The following is a 17,071-nucleotide window of genomic DNA, read 5'->3' as shown; positions in this document are numbered from 1 at the left end:
CACTTATCCACAGCTTCTCCTACCTATCACCTAAGGAATGTCCCTACTCTTTGACCCTCTCTGACATTAATTTTGTTTAAAATTTCTGCAGATGTCTTCACCATCCAATCTCCGGTCTTCTCCAACCAGCCAAACAGTCCTTGGGAACCTCAATACAGACATCTGAGTAGAGATGGTCTCAGAATTCTTTATCTTTATGCAATGGTTGGGTTTGAATGCACTGGTGACAGTCACATATGCATCCAGGTCTATTTTGTCTCCTTTCCTAGAGTTTTGGCCTCCTGCAAGAGAGTTCTTACTTCCTACCTGCAATGTAAGCCAGACTTCGTCAATCCAGTGGATTATGGATCCTGGGTAATTGTTGTTGAGTGATGAGACCTTAGAAAATGTGGATTGGTTTAGCCTCAAATGGGGCTTCCTTGGTGGCTCAGACAGTAAAGAATCTGCCTGCAATAAGTTAACAGGATGGGTAGAAACTCTGAATCCGTGTTCTTTCTATTTTACAAGGCTGTTCTTTGGATGCTTGAAGCTAGTGCAAAGAAAAGGGAGTACAGGGAAGAATATCACAGAAGAGCCTAGCTTTCCCCCACTTGTTGGCCCTACAGATAACCTCTGATAACCTCAATTGGCAATAGTTTGGTGTTTGGATCTGAACCACCACTGTTGTAAAAGATCCACTGTGTCAAGAAGGAAACATTAAAGGAATTTTTAAACAATAAATGTTTGTTGAGTGCAATTACACATGAAAACTCAATTCTATAGTTTCTTTGAACTCTGATTTACTGCAAGAAGGAAATAGTCAAGCCAACAATACGTGTCCTGTTTTCTTTGGAGCCGTTGGAACCCCAGTTCCTGTTTTTAACATATGTGTCAGACCAGTGGGACTGATAAACTTGTTAAAGTATTTAGCTATTAGCTGGGCAAAACCAATACACAGAGTGATATCTTATCAACCTTGCCAATTCCTTTCACCACTCTTCTGAAGCTGAAACAGAGGCTGGTGTGTTGGTTTTCCATGACTGGAGAGCAGATCGCTGGACAGCAGCAGTTCACTGCTGCAGACTGAGAAAGAATCCACAGCCTAACCCTTGGCACACACTGAGGAGTGACATTATCAACATCAAATCCTGAAAAAAAATTTTGTTACTAAAAATCAGTGAGTTCATGGCAGAGTAAAACTCCTTTTCCCATGGCAATAATTTAAACTATTCTGCATTTCCAAGAAAAATGCTTCTAGCCTCCATTATCTGGAGATAATGGTTTTTGTTCTCCACACAGCCATACTAGTCAAACATGCTTCTGTTGACAAAACCTTATATAGTTACCAAGAATGTGCTCCTGGGCTTACCCTGGAAATTACTCTATTCACACATGTAATTCCCCCCCCCCTTTTAAATTTACTTGCAGATAAAAGAAGGGGTGGGGAATAAGAGCAGGGATACAAGGGGAAATAATCATTCTCCATAAACCAGTTGTGCCTCAGACGCCACTCTTCCAGGCTAGAGAACAAGATCTGCAAGAAGCCCACAAAAGTCAGTGGGACCAGCCTGATCATGGCAGGTTGTTCAAAGGGGCTTTGCTGTTAAGTTCTATTTGGTGTTGTTTAGTCCCTAAGTCGTATCCAGCTCTTTTGCAACCCCTTGGACTGTAGCCCACTAGGCTCCTCTGTCCATGAGATTTCCCAGGCAAGAATACTGGAAAGGGTTGCCATTTCCTTCTCCAGGGGATCTTCCCAACCCAAGGATCGAAACTGTGTCTCCTGCATTGGCAGGCGGATTCTTTATCACCAAGCCACCAGGGAAACTCCACTAAGCTCTATAAGTCAGTGCTTAATTTCTTCTTCCTGTAAGGAATTGGGGACATCTCAGAGCCATGTATGCCAAAAGTCCACATGACACAGGACCTTTATAAAGACTGTGGCCTTGAGAGTGAACACTTCCGATTTTGACTGAAAGAAACTGTTATGGACTGAATATTTGTGCCACAAACTCCCCCATCACCAAAATTCATATGTTGAAGCCCTAAGCCCAATGGGATGGTAATTGGAGATAGGACCTTTCAGAAGTCATCAGGTTTAGATGAGCTCATGAGGTGGGATCCTTATAAGGAGAGGAAGACAGAGTTTCCTCTCTCCACAAGCACACACAAGGAAAGGCCATGTGAGGACACAGCAAGAAGGCAGCAGTCTACAAACCTCAAAGAGGGTCCTCACCAGGAACCCAGTCTGTACCTTGATCTTGGACTTCCCAGCCTCCAGAACTGTGAGCAGTAAGCTTCTGTTGAAGAAACCACCAGTCAGCAGTATTTCATATAGCAGCCTGAAAGAGTCATTTCCTAGGCAGGTTTATAAGAAGTCCAGGGTCCCCAAGGAGAGAGGGGTATGGAATTCTCAAGGAGGAATAAAGGACAAACTTTTTTTCCCCTCTACATTCCCTAGGATTATATAACAATAATGTATTCTGCTTGAGGACAGTCTCTGGAGAAAACCTTCTGGCTAATCCTGTTATCTTAAAATGTAAATTATGGGAGTAGGTCTAGTGAGGTCTTTAGAGTTCAGTTCAATTCAGTCGCTCAGTCGTGTCCGACTCTTTGCGACCCCATGAATCGCAGCAGGCCAGGCCTCCTTGTCCATCACCAACTCCTGGAGTTTACCCAAACCCATGTCCATTGAGTCGGTGATGCCATCCAACCATCTCATCCTCTGTCGTCCCCTTCTCCTCCTGCCCCCAATCCTTCCCAGCATCAGGGTCTTTTCCAATGAGTCAACTGTTTTCATGAGGTGGCCAAAGTATTGGAGTTTCAGCTTCAACATCAGTCCTTCCAATGAACACCCAGGACCGATCTCCTTTAGGATGGACTGGTTGGATCTTCTTGCAGTCCAAGGGACTCTCAAGAGTTTTCTCCAACACCACAGTTCAAAAGCATCAATTCTTTGGCGCTCAGCTTTCTTCACTGTCCAACTCTCACATCCATACATGACCACTGGAATAACCATAGCCTTGACTAGACGGACCTTTGTTGGCAAAGTAATGTCTCTGCTTTTAAATATGCTATCTAGGTTGGTCATAACCTTCCTTCCAAGGAGTAAGCATCTTTTAATTTCATGGCTGCAGTCATCATCAGCAGTGATTTTGGAGCCCAAAAAAATAAAGTCTGACACTGTATCCACTGTTTCCCCATCTACTTCCCATGAAGTGATGGGACCAGATGCCATGATCTTAGTTTTCTGAACGTTGAGCTTAAGCCAACTTTTTCACTCTCTTCTTTCACTTTCATCAAGAGGCTCTTTAGTTCTTCTTCACTTTCTGCTATAAGGATGGTGTCATCTGCATATCTGAGGTTATTGATATTTCTCCTGGCAATCTTGATTCCAGCTTGTGTTTCTTCCAGCCCAGCGTTTCTCATGATGTACTCTGCATATAAGTTAAATAAGCAGGGTGACAATATACAGCCTTGATGTACTCCTTTTCCTGTTTGGAACCAGTCTGTTGTTCCATGTCCAGTTCTAACTGTTGCTTCCTGACCTGCATACAGGTTTCTCAAGAGACAGGTCAGATGGTCTAGTATTCCCATCTCTTTCAGAATTTCCCACAGTTTATTGTGATCCACACAGTCAAAGGCTTTGGCATAGTCAATAAAGCAGAAATAGATGTTTTTCTGGAACTCTCTTGCTTTTTCGATGATCCAGCGGATGTTGGCAATTTGATCTCTGGTTCCTCTGACTTTTCTAAAAGCAGCTTGAACATCTGGAAGTTCATGGTTCACATATTGCTGAAGCCTGACTTGGAGAATTTTGAGCATTACTTTACTAGCATGTGAGATGAGTGCAATTGTGTGGTAGTTTGAACATTCTTTGGCATTGCCTTTCTTTGGGATTGGAATGAAAACTGACCTTTTCCAGTCCTGTGGCCACTGCTGAGTTTTCCAGATTTGCTAAGGAGCAACAGCTGCACTTTGCTGGAGCAGCTGTGAAGAGATATCCCATGTCCAAGGTAAGAGAAACCCAAGTAAGACAGTAGGTGTTGTGAGAGGGCATCAGAGGGCAGACACACTGAAACTATAATCACAGAAAACTAGCCAATCTGATCACATGGACCACAGCCTTGTCTATCTCAATGAAACTAAGCCATGCCGTGTGGGGCCACCCAAGATGGATGGGTCATGGTGGAGAGGTCTGACAGAATGTGGTCCACTGGAGAAGGGCATGGCAAACCACTTCAGTATTCTTGCCTTGAGAACCCCATGAACAGTATGAAGAGGTCTTTACAACCTCCAGACATTCTTTTGATTCATTGTAATAACTAATTGGAGAGTATATAATTTCATTGCTAACACTAGCAAGGGGGCACGCTTTCTGCCCCCTTCTGGTATCTATATCAGAAGCTTTCTCTATCCCTTTTATACTTTAATAAAATCCTATTGCACAAAAGCTCTGAGTGATCAAGCCTCGTCTCTGGCCCGGATTGAATTCTTCTCCTCTAGAGGCCAAGAATCCCAGTGCCCTTTTGTGGGTCAGCAACAATCTTTCATCCTGGGGGCTCATGAACAAGCTTCCTCTGTCTCAGCACAGAGCAAAATATCATCTACATATTGTAACACCACTGCTTCAGAGCTATTAAAGTTTTGTAGATCCTGTGACAAACTTTGTCCGAATAAGTGAGGACTGTCACGAAATCCCTGGGGCAAAACTGTCCAGGTTAACTGAGAAGCTGACTGTATAGGGTCCTCAAAGGCACATAGAAATTGACTTTCCTCTGCCAAAGGTACTGAATAGAAGGCATCTTTTAAATAAATTACTGAGAAATATTTGGCTCGTTCAGGAATTTCCGACAATAGAGTATAAGGATTAAGCACCACAGGGTGTAAAGGAACTACAGCCTCATTTATTATTCGTAAATCTTGAACTAGTCTCCATTTACCATTTGATTTCTTTATACCCAAAATAGGAGTGTTGCCTGGACTGTTACAGGGAATTAATAGTCCCTGTTCCTTTAAATTTTCAATGATGGGTTTTAACCCTTTCTTAACCTCAGGTTTCAGTGGATACTGCTTCTTATGTGGAAATAAGTGCAGGTCTTTGAGCTTGACAACTACAGGAATAGCATTTTGTGCTCAACCCACAGATTTTTCATCAGCCCATACCCTAGGATTTACATTTTGTTCAATTAAAGGGAGAGAAAGGGAAGGCTCCATATTCATGAAAACAGAGGCATGGACCTTGCTCAGTATATCCCTCCCCAAAAGTGGTGAGGGAGACTCTGGCACGATCAGAAACTCGTGTGAAAATAGCACAGAGTCCCAGTCACAACTTACAGAAGAACTGAAGTAATACCTTTTGGCTCGTCCAGACAGTCCCATTACAGAATCGGATAGAGAAAAAAGTGGGCCAGGGGCTTCAGTAAGCACAGAATAAGTTGCCCCAATGTCTAAAAGGAAATTGACGGATTGGCCCCCCACAGTTATTAATACCTGGGTTTCTTCAGGTGTAATTAGGATGGGAGCTTGTGTGGGGACCCCCAGGCACCTTCAGTCCTGAATGTCTTGAGAGTCCAACCCCTGAAACCTATGCCTCTGGGGGCAGTCTCTCTTCCAGTGTGGTCCTTTGCAGACCCGACATGGAGCCGGGAGCAGCTTAGATGCCTGAGGGCAATCCTGCTTGAGGTGCCCCTCCTTTTCACAGTAATAGCAAGCCCATCCCTTTTCACCTGGGTCCCTCTGGGCATTTTTCTCAGGCTGTTTAAGAATGGTTTTTACAGCCATTGCAAGGGCTTCCACCTGTTTCTTTGTCTTTTTCTGCCTTTCTTTCTTTTCCTCATATTCCCTACCATAATAGACTGTCTGAGCCAGTTGTAACAGATTATCTAAAGACTGATTTGGTCTATACGCCCGTTTTAATAGCTTATGGAAGATATCTGGAGCCGACTGAGTGAGAAATCTATCTTTTATGATCACTTTTCCCTCTTCACTTTCAGGCTCAATCTCAGTGGATCTTCGAAGGGCTTCTCTCAGTCTATCTAGGAATTTGCCAGGAGCTTCCTTCTCCTACTGTTCTATGTTTGCCAATTTGGCATAGTTTAAAGGCTTAATGCGTGCTTGCCTGAGTCCTTCAAGAATACATCAGACAAAATGACTCTGATCTCATCTTCCTTTAGCTGTGTTATAGTCTCAATCTGGTTCTATAGTTGGGACCGTCTGATTCCCAGTGGGGAGAGCAGTTATCTCGTCCTCCCTCTTCCCACTGATTCGTTACCAAGCCATTCATCTCCATAAGTAACTGCTTTCCCCAAAACTCGACTTTTTGAGTCGGGAGTCAGCGTTTGTCCCAAGATATACATCACATCCTTCCAAGTAAGGTCATAAAGCAGAGTAACACCTTTAAAAGCTCTAATATATTTTTCCGAGTCTTCTAAACAGTCTCGCAGATCTTCCTTGATTCTTTGTATTTCTTGACAAGAAAAGGGCTTATTAACTCTCATAGACCAATTATTTCTCCTGGTGGGTGCTTGATGAAGAGGCAACAGCTTGTTCCTCAGTCTCTCTGGCTGCTCTGCGCATATGATCCCAGGGATAGATCGGAGAAACCTTTTACTTTATCTCTGTCTCCTGTCTTCCATCTCATCTCTTACTTCGATGCTCTGAGTTGCTATTGAAACCAGAGTAGTCTGGGGTCGTACTGAGACAGGAGTTGTTTGGACCTCTACTTGGGCAGTTTGAATCTCAGTTTGGGTTTTTACTGAGACCAAGGCAACCCTTCTTCAGGGGGAGGGAGCTTCTCTGACTTCCAGTTTTCCCAGTTTGGAGTCCCGGGTATGGGGGCAAAGTAGGAAGACAGGAGGGAGCTGAAGGTGTCACATCCAAATCTATACCCTTAGGACATAAGTCTGCCATATTTCACAGAGAGAAAAAGGGCAACACATATGCTACTTCTACCCATTTCTCTTGTTTTCTACAGGACCAGTCTAATTGTAAAACAGTATTATACTTAAGAGATCCTCCAACCGGCCACCGTTTGCCATCCTCCTGTGGGTACCACGGCCATGCAGTCTTCTTTAAGCCCTGGGGATCAAATCTATCCCAGTTTTTCAGGATACAGTTCAAAGGAGTGAGGCTGGAATTGTTAGCTCCCATCTGTAAGAGAGAAAAAAAGCGACCAGTGCCATCTTTCTACCGGAGGCGTCCCTCCCAGCTCTAGATGGGAGTGTAGACAGATTTTACACCAAAGTTTTTCTTTCCTGGTCAGACTTAGTCTTTCCCTTACCGACACAGGCACCGTACTCGTCCCTCGCGGTTCTACCACCAAGATAGGGTGGGGATGTACCAGGGGTAGACCTGATGGCATCCCTGACTGACATCCAGCTCTTCACCATTAATACCTTGCTTGCCTCTGAGGCCACCAGGGGTGCAATCAGAATAACCTTCTGGAATGCCTCCCAAGCTAAGACTGCTGGAGGAAACATCCGTCACCTGAGTGCCTGTGCACGACCCTGAGTATATTCCTGACCACAATAAGACTGGTACAAACATAAAACTGAAATGTTCCTTCCAAGCGTCACCACACCAGTATAAGAGCCTCCTCTGGTCCACTAAGAGCCAGCATTACCAAAGGAAAAAACCCCATTGCAGTTCCAATCTGAGTAACCTTTAACCTCAGAGATGCTCTTGTAGCTAGAGCTCCATCTAACTTCCGAACTTTTCGATTCCTAGCGAGGCTAGGCGCTTCCTGACTACCAATCCAAGTTTGGGACCTAGGTCATAGTACACAGTAACAGCATAAATCACAAGTCCCTTGAAAGTCTATGATCCGACAGATTAGGTTAGTACTTCTAATTCCCAAGGAGTTATGAAATGGTCAAAGGGACCAAAAAGTATGAGTGAGAAAGGAGAGTTCGGTCCACAGGCTTTGCCCATTTCTGGTCGGTCCCCAAAGGAGACATTGGGTGCCTCTTGGCATTAACAGGTCAGTATAAACCCCCAACAGATTTTTGCCACAAGCCGTATGAGGTCACCATGGAACCACAGAACAGGGCTCCTCACTTGCTTCACGGAGGGCATGTCATTAATTCACACAAGCACACTGTAGAGTTAGTAAAGTACAGCAGAAAACGTGTTCGCTAGGAGAACAAAGAACTAGAGCTCCAAGCATCCTCACCTTGTCCTGAAGAATCCCAGACGAGTCCCCAAGATGAAAGGTTGTTGCTGAACCACAAAAAGACACTGGGATTCTTGGCCTCCGGAGGAGAAGAATTCAATCCGGGGCCAGAGACGAGGTTAGATCACTCAGAGCTTTTGTGCAATAGAGTTTTATTAAAATATAAAAGAGATAGGGAAAGCTTCTGACATAGACACCAGAAGAGGGCAGAAAGCGTGCCCCCTTGCTAGTGTTAGCAATGGAGTTATATACTCTCCAATTAGTTATTACAGTGAATCAAAAGAATGTCTGGAGATTGTAAAGACCTCACTAGACCTACTCCCATAATTTACATTTTAAGATAACAGGATTAGCCAGAAGGTTTTTTCCAGAGACTGTCCTCAAGCAGAATACATTATTGTTATATGATCCTAAGAAATGTAGAGGGGAAAAAAAAGTCTGTCCTTTCTTCCTCCTTGAGAATTCCAGACCCCTCTCTCCTTGGGGACCCCTGGACTTCTTATCAACCTGCCTAGGAAATGATTCTCTCAAGCCCAAGCTGACTAAAACAGAAACCTCACAGTAAGCTACTGCTCTCTGATCTCCATCCATATGTTTTTCTGAGAATATGTTTTTGCAATTGGAGCTACTCTTAAGGTTTGGAGAACTGACACCAAGCCTCCACTGTGGAAAGGGCAAATTCATCTGCAACAGAAATCTATACCAGATGAAGTGTCCTCCTTACCTGAGACTTCTCTGCCTTCGCTTCCTTTTGTCCTTCCACACACTCCACAATCTTCCCTCTTTTTATGACTTCTCTTTCTCTGCCTTCCCTTCCTTTTGTCTTTCCACACACCCCACAATCTGCCCTCTTTTTATGACTTCTCTTTTTAAATGGAAATCCCTGGTCTCCCTTATCTCATGCCTGACAGTCACCAGGCACCCACCATCCAAGTCAGAAATCAGGGACTCATTCTTTTTTTTTTTTTTATATTCTTTTTTAAATTGAAGTATAATTGATTAACAATATTACTTTAGTTTCAGGTGTACAATATTTTTATAGATTATACTTCATTTAAAGCTATTACAAATGATAGATATATTTCCCTCTGCTGTACAATATGTCCTTGTTGCTTATCAATTTTATACATAGTAATTTCCACCTTTTGATGTGCATGCATGCTAAGTTACTTCAGTCACGTCCAACTCTTTGCATCCCTTTTCCATGGTCTTCTCCAGGCAAAAATACTGGAGTGGGTTGCCATGCCCCCCTCCAGGGGATCTTCCCAACTCAGGGATTGAACCCACATCTGTTATGTCTCCTGCCTTGGCAGGCAGATTCTTTACCACTAGCGCTACCTGGGAATCCTGTACCTCTTAGTACCCTACCTCTATCTTGCCCCTCCTCCCTTCCACCATCTCGCTGGTAACCACTACTTTGTTCTCTATATCTGTGAGTCTGTTTTGTTATATACATACATTTGTTTTATTTTTCAGATTCCACATATAAACAATATCATACAGTATTTGTCTTTCTCTGACATTGTGCTAAGCATAATATTCTCTAGGTCCATTCACATTACTGCAAATGTGGCAGAATTTCCTTCTTTTTAATGGATGAGTAATATTGCATTGTGTATATGTATATGTACACAATGCAATAATACTATATATATTATACATTATGTATATAATACATATGCACACATGTAGATACATCACATCTTTATCTATTCATCTATTGATGGATATGTGTTACTTCCATATCTTAGCTATTGTAAATATTGCTGCTTTGAGCACTGAGATATATGTATCTTTTTGAGCTAGTGTTTTAGGTTTTTTTTAGAAATATATACCCAGGAGTGAACTTGCTGGATTGTACAATAGTTCTATTTTTATTTTATGAGGAACTGCCATACTATTTTCCACAATGGCTGTACCAATTTACATTCCCACCAGCAGTGTGCTTGGATTCTCTTTTTTTCCACATCCTTGCCAACATTTGTTATTTGTAGACTTTCTGATGTTAGCCATTCTGATGGGCGTGAAGTGATAGATGTGGTTTTGGTATGCATTGCTTTAATAATTAATGATATTTAGCATCTTTGCCTGTTAACAATCTGTATATATTCTTTGGAAAACTGCCTATTCAGGTATTCTGGCCATTTTATAAACACCATTTATATGGTATTTGTTTTTTGGTATTGAGTTGTATGAACTGTTCGAATATTTCGGATGTTAACCCCTTATTGATCATAATATTTGCAAATATTTTCCCCCATTTAGTATGTTTTTTTTTTTTCTTGGTGGTTTCCTTTGCTATGCAAAAGCTTTTAAGTTTGATTGGTCCCATTTATTTATTTTTGCTTTTATTTCTTTTGCCTTAGGAGACAGATCCAGAAGAATATTGCTACAATTTATGTCAAAGAGTGTTCTGCCTATGTTTTCTTCCAGGAGTTTCGTGGTTTCAGGTATTACATTTACATTTTTAATGCACTTTGAGTTTATTTTTGTATGTGATGTGAAGAAATGTTCTAATTACATTCTTTCATGTGTAGCTGTCCAGTTTTCCCAGCATGACTTATTGAGGAGACTATCTTTTCTCCTTTGTATATTTTTGCCTCCACTGTTGTAGATTAATTGAGCATGGATGTGTAAGTTGATTTCTGAGCTCTCTATTCTATTCCATTTAATGTTTTTGTGCCAGTACAATGCTGTTTTGATTAATGTACCTTTGTAGTATAGTCTGAAATCAGGGAGTATGATATCACCAGCTTTGTTCTTTTTTCTCAAAATTGCTTTGGCAATTCAGGGTCTTTTGTGGTTTCATATAAATTTTAGGATTATTTGTTCTAGTTCTATGAAAACTTTCTTCTTTTGATAGAGATCATACTAAATCTGTAGATTGCTTTGGGTAGCATGGACATTTTCACAATATTAATTCTTCCATTCCAGGAGCCCAGGATACCTTTCTATTTCTTCTTATTATCTTTGATTTCTTTCATCACTGTTTTACAGTTTTCAGAGTATAGATCTTTCACCTTCTTCATTAAGTTTATTCCTAGATATTTTATTAAAGATCATGGCATCCAGTCCCATCAATTCATGGCAAATAGATGGAGAAACAGTGGAAACGGGGGCAGACTTCATTTTGGGGGGCTCCAAAATCACTGCAGATGGTGACTGCAGCCATAAAATTAAAAGATACTTGCTCCTTGGAAGAAAAGTTATGACCAACCTAAATAGTATATTAAAAAGCAGAGACATTACTTTGCCTACAAAGGTCCATCTAGTCAAAGCTATGGTTTTTCCAGTAGTCATGTATGGATGTGAGAGTTGGACTATAAAGAAAGCTGAGTGCCAATGAATTGATGATTTGGAATTGTGGTGTTGGAGAAAACTCTTGAGAGTCCCTTGGACTGCAAGGAGATCCAACTAGTCCATCCTAAAGGAGATCAGTCCTGGGTGTTCATTGGAAGGACTGATGTTGAAGCTGAAACTCCAATACTTTGGCCACATGATATGCAGAGCTGACTCATTTGAAAAGACCCTGATGCTGGGAAAGATTGAGGGCGGGAGGAAAAGGGGACGACAGAGGATAAGATGATTGGATGTGATCACTGACTCAATGGATATGAGTTTGAGTAAGCTCCGGGAGTTGGTGATGGACAGGGAGGCTTGGTGTGCTGCAGTCCATGGGGTAGCAAAGAGTCGAAAACAACTGAGTGATTGAACTGAACTGAACTGAACTGAATCTGATTTTAAACAAGATTGGTTTTTTGCTTTCTATTTCTGATAGTTCATTATTAGTTTATAGAAAAATCAACAGATTTTTGTATGTTAATCTTATATCCTGAAGCTTTACTGAAATCATTTATTAGTTCTTACAGCTTTTTGCTGGATACTTTCTATATACAGTATCACGTCATCTGCAAACAGTGGGAGTTTTACTTCTCTTCCAATTTGGATGCATTTTATTTCTTTTTCTTACCTGATTGCTGTGGCCATGGCTTCCAGTACTACGTTAAATAGAAATGGCAAGAGTAGGAATTCTTGCTTCATTCCAGATTTCAAAGGAAAGGCTTTCAGCTTTTCATCTTTGAGTATGATATTAGCTGTGGGTTTGTCTTAAGTGGCCTTTATTATGTTGAAATATGTTCCCTCTTTGCCAACTGAGGTGAGAGTTCTTATCATGGAATGATGTTGAATTTTGTCAAAGGCTTTTTCTGCATCTATTGAGATAATCATGTGATTTTTATCCTTTCTTTGCTAATGTGGTTATCACATTGATTGATTTGTAAATGTTGAGCCATCCCTGGAATTGATCATGGTGTATACCTCTTTTGATGTGTTGCTGGATTTGATTTGCTAATATTTTTTGAGGATTTTTCCATCTATATTCATCAAGAATATTGGTCCCTAATTTTCTCTATTTTTGTAATATCTTTATCTGGTCTTGGTACAGGGTGATGGTGGCCTTATAGAATGAATTTCGGTGTGTTTCGTCTCTTCTATTTTTAGGAATAGCTTGAGGAGAATAGATATTAGCTATTCTCTATATGTTTGGTAGAATTTACCTGTGAAGACATCCAGTTCTGGATGTTGGTTTGCTGTGAGTTCTTTTTACTACAAACTCAGTTTCACTACTAATGGTCAGTTTGTTCAAATTGTATTTCTTTTTAGCAGGTTGCATTTTTCTAGAAATTGTCATTTCCTCTAGGTTGTCCAATGTGTTGCCATATAACTGTTCATAGAATTCTCTTATGATTTTTTTGTCTCTCTGTGGAAATGGTTGTTATTTTTGTTCTTTCATATCTTATTTTATTTATTTGGGTCCTCTCTCTTCTTTTTGATAAGTTTGACTAAAAGTTTATTAATTTTGTTTATCTTTTCAAAAAAATCAGCTATTAGCTTAACTCATCCTTTCTATTAAGCCCAACTGGTCTGTTGTGTCATTTAAGACCACAGTTGCTTTATTGATTTTCTTTTTGTTTTTCTTTTTTTTTTTTAATTTTTTGGCCATGCTGCATGGCATGTGGGATCCCCAACCAGGGATCAAACCCATGCTCCTGGCATTAGAAGCACAGAGTCTTAACCACTGGACCTCTAGGGAAGTCCCTATTGATTTTCTTTCTAGATGATCTGTCCATTGATGTAAGTGGGCTATCAGAGTCCCCTACAGTTATTGTGTTATTGTCAATTTCTACCTTTATGTCTGTTAGTATTTTCTTTACATATTAAGGTGCTCCTCTATTAAGTGCATTTATGTTAATGAGTGTAATAGCCTCTTCTTATATTGACCCCTTTATCACTATATAATGCCCTCCTTTATCTTTTGTTATAGCTTTTGTTTTAAACTCTACTTTATCTGATATGAGTGTTCCTACCCCTGTCTTCTTGTCATTTCTGTTTGTGTGAAATATCTTTTTTCAGCCCCTCATTTTCAGTCTGTGTGTGTCTTTAGCTCTGAAATGTGTCTTTCGAAGGCAGCATATAGAAGATTCTTACTTTCTTATCCAATTAGCCATTCTGTATCTTTTGATTGGAGCATTGAGTCCATTGACACTTAAGTAATTATTGGTAGGTGTGTTATTACCTTTTTATTACTTATTACCATTTTATTACTTGATTTCTGATTGTTTTTGTAGTTTCACGCTTCGTGTCTTTTTCATTTGTTTCTTTCCTTGTGGCTTGATGATTTTCTTTAGTAGTATATTTGTGTTTCTCTCCTTTAAGTCTCTCTGTATATATTACACATTTTTAATTTGTAATTACCGTAGGGTTCATATATGTTGACCTATAACTATATCTCTTTGCTTTAACTATAGTCATTTAAGTTCAAACACATTCTGTAAAATCTACCTTTTTTACTCCCTTCCCGTTTTGTGTCTTTGATGTCATATTTTACATCTTTGTGTTTATCCCTTAACTGCTTATTGTAGTTATAGTTACTTTAACAATTTTTTGTCTTTTGATCTTCACACTGGCTCTTTTAAGTGGTTGAGCCTCAATCCTAACTGTGTATTACCCTTTTCTACTGGGATTTTCCCCCTTTCCTACTACTTCTTTTCCACTTACAGAAGACCCTTTAACATTCATTTTAGGATAGATTTAGTACTGATGAATTGTTTTCCTTTGGGCTTGTCTGAGAAATTGTCTCTCCTTCCATTCTAATAATAATCTTCCTGGGTAGGGTATCCTAGGTTGCAGGTTTTCCCCTTTCAGCACCTTGAATATATCATGCCACTTCCTTCTACTTGTGAAGTTTCTGCATAGAAATCAGCTGATAGCCTTCTGGGGATCCTCTTTTACATGTCTCTGTTTTTCTCTTGCTGCCTTTAGATTTCTAACGTTCGCCATTTTAATTATGATTTTGATGGTGTGGTTCTATTTGGATTCATCTTGTTTGGGACCCTCTGTGCTTCCTATGATATCTGGATAGCTGTTTCCTTCTTTGCATTTGAGAATTTTACAGCCATAATTTCCTCAAATACATTTTTGACCCCCTTCTCTCTCTCTTTTCCTTCTAGGACCTCTACAATGCAAGTGTTGGTATGCTTGATGTTATCCTAGAGACCTCTTAAGCAGTTATTTTTATTTTTGTTTTGTTTTGTTTTTTTTTTTGCTATTCTGGTTGGATGATTTCCAACCAGATTTGGAAGATTTCCAAATCACTTGTGTGTTCTTTGATATCATTTAGTCATCTATTCATTCCTTCTAGTGTGCTTTTTGCTTCAGCTATTGTATTCTTCAGTCCTAATTCATTCCTTTTTATATTTTCTAGTTCCTTATTAAAGTTCTCACTGTTTCCATCTGTTCTTTTCCATAATTCAGTTACCTTTCTTATTACTAGTGCTTTGGTTTCTTTATCTTATAAATTGTTTATTTCTGTTTCATTATTTTTTCAGGGGATTTCTCTTGCTCATTCAGTTGAGATCAGTTCCTCTGTCTTTTCATTTTGCCTAACTTTCTCTGTCTCTATGAATTTAGGTGAAACAGTCACCAATTGCAGGAGTATTCTTGAAGGGGTATTCTTTGGGGGCATCCCTATGCAATCTGTGTGTTGTTGTTCAGTTGCCATGTTGTGCCCGACTCTTTGTGACCCCATGGACTATAGCACGCCAGGCTTCCCTGTCCTTGATGTGAACAGGAGATTTGATGTGAACAAGAGTCACATCAGCTAGATTTCATGTGAACAGGAGTCACATCTCTCCTCAGGGTGTGCTGGCAGCTATCACTTTGGTAGGCGGTAGGGCAGGAGATGGAGGGAGTAGGGCCAGAACCAGGTGTGAGGCAGTGCTTCCTTTCTACTCAGTGGCCATCACCACCCTATTGGGAGCACAGGCAAATCCCAAGTTGATCCAGAAGCAGACCACAAGATGAAATGAGGCTGAGATGAGATGAGGTTAACTGTGCAAAAATTTTAGTAGGAGAAATGCCAGCATGAGAAAACATAGGAAGGGTGATGTGTACAGCTGGGAGAGCTGTCAAATCACAGGGCAAGTCTGAGAGAAGCTGGAGTGGAAGTGTCCTAGGCTGTCTTGCCCAAGGTTGTCCTTGTTTAAGGAAGGCTCAGCAAAGTCATCAGAGTCCTCAAACCAAAGTCAGCCACTAGAGGAGTCTTGTGTCTCACAGGGATGAGTCTACCTCAGTGTTCTTGCCACACACAGTGACTCCCGGGAAAAGCCTGTGGAAGGAGTGGCCTCAGCACAGCTCAGTGATGTATTTCATAGTACAGTAGCTGGGGCTATTGGTCACTTATGCTCCCTCCAGTTGGAGAGCCATGAGGCACAGTATCATGAATGCCACAGTGCACCCCTTGAGATGCACACATTTACTTTTCCAGATAGTTTTGGGGAGCAGTGTTTCCATGGTTCCCATGGACCTCTCTTACTGAGGGGAAACTAACAAGAAGCAGGTTAGAAGAGTGAACTACAGACCCTGTCACTGTAGTTGAAGTTGATCTCAGGGCTGCAACTCATCCTCTCCCTCCTCTAATATCCATTGCCTTCACCCTCAGAGGTCACCTCACCATAATTTAGCTGGTTGTGCAACTTATTTCCCTGAAGTGCCTGAACCTTTCATAATCATAGTCTTCCTCAGGCCAGGGATGCTGCACATGCCTGTTCATTTATCATGGGGCCAGGGAATACCAGGAAGCCCCAAATTGAATCTCCTGAGTTCAGTACATTTTCCTCCCTGGTACCGTTATGTAAAAGTAGCCTGACCTCCTCCTACTGATTAGAGTCAATTACCTTCACCAGTGTAACTACTCCCTTTACTTGCTGGTCCCTGCACGTGAGAAGTCCAACATGCCCTTGCAGCAATTTGTAATTCAATGAGACACTTGCTATATCACCTGGCAAGAATCTGCTTTACTGGGGACCAGAACCTATAACACTGAAGAGTCCAGATTTACAGGGCCAGAAGCACAAAATCCTCTAATAAGGTCATTTGGAGTGGTAGTCTGTGGGGCCACTCCTATTTGCAGCCCTTGATTCCCAGATCCATCTACTCTTTCTATTAGGAACAGAGCATCATACACAAGTCTCTGAACTGACATGAATATGCTGTGTACTGAAGGATAGTATTCAATTCTCTCATAGTGTTTTCTCCAAGCTAGCACTTCAGCTGTACCTTTAAGAATGTCTTGTCAGAAAACTGTCCCTGGATGGTGCAAAATATGATACAACCAGTAGATTCCATGATACTGTAGCCACTCCTGCACCTCCATAACTGCAGAGTGAGTCCCCTGTTCAAATGCCATGCTATATGAGATCCCATGCCTGTGGATCACACAGTACATAACCCCAAATAGTGTTGTAGCTGAGGCCTACAGACAGGAAAGGCAAACTCATACCTGGACCATTCATTCCTGTGACAATGAAGCATCAGCATTTCCAATGGAAGGGGCCTGATGTAGTCAACCAACTGGGCACCAAG

General features: G+C 41.1%; 1 long non-coding RNA gene across 1 annotated transcript; it reads right to left on the bottom strand.

The window, feature by feature from the left end:
- Nucleotides 1-202: 202 nt before the first annotated feature.
- On the bottom strand, nucleotides 203-7,128 carry LOC145539853 (uncharacterized). Its single transcript, XR_014078003.1, has 3 exons — nucleotides 6,983-7,128; nucleotides 3,893-3,966; nucleotides 203-2,276 (listed from the first exon to the last, which is right to left on the bottom strand). It is a non-coding gene; the product is annotated as an uncharacterized LOC145539853 (long non-coding RNA).
- Between the last annotated feature and the right edge of the window lie 9,943 nt (nucleotides 7,129-17,071).

Source organism: Giraffa tippelskirchi, chromosome 2, assembly GCF_054371585.1.
Source record: "Giraffa tippelskirchi isolate mGirTip1 chromosome 2, T2T-mGirTip1v1.2.pri, whole genome shotgun sequence".
Taxonomy (NCBI): domain Eukaryota; kingdom Metazoa; phylum Chordata; class Mammalia; order Artiodactyla; family Giraffidae; genus Giraffa; species Giraffa tippelskirchi.
This window is presented reverse-complemented; position numbering and strand designations above follow the sequence as displayed.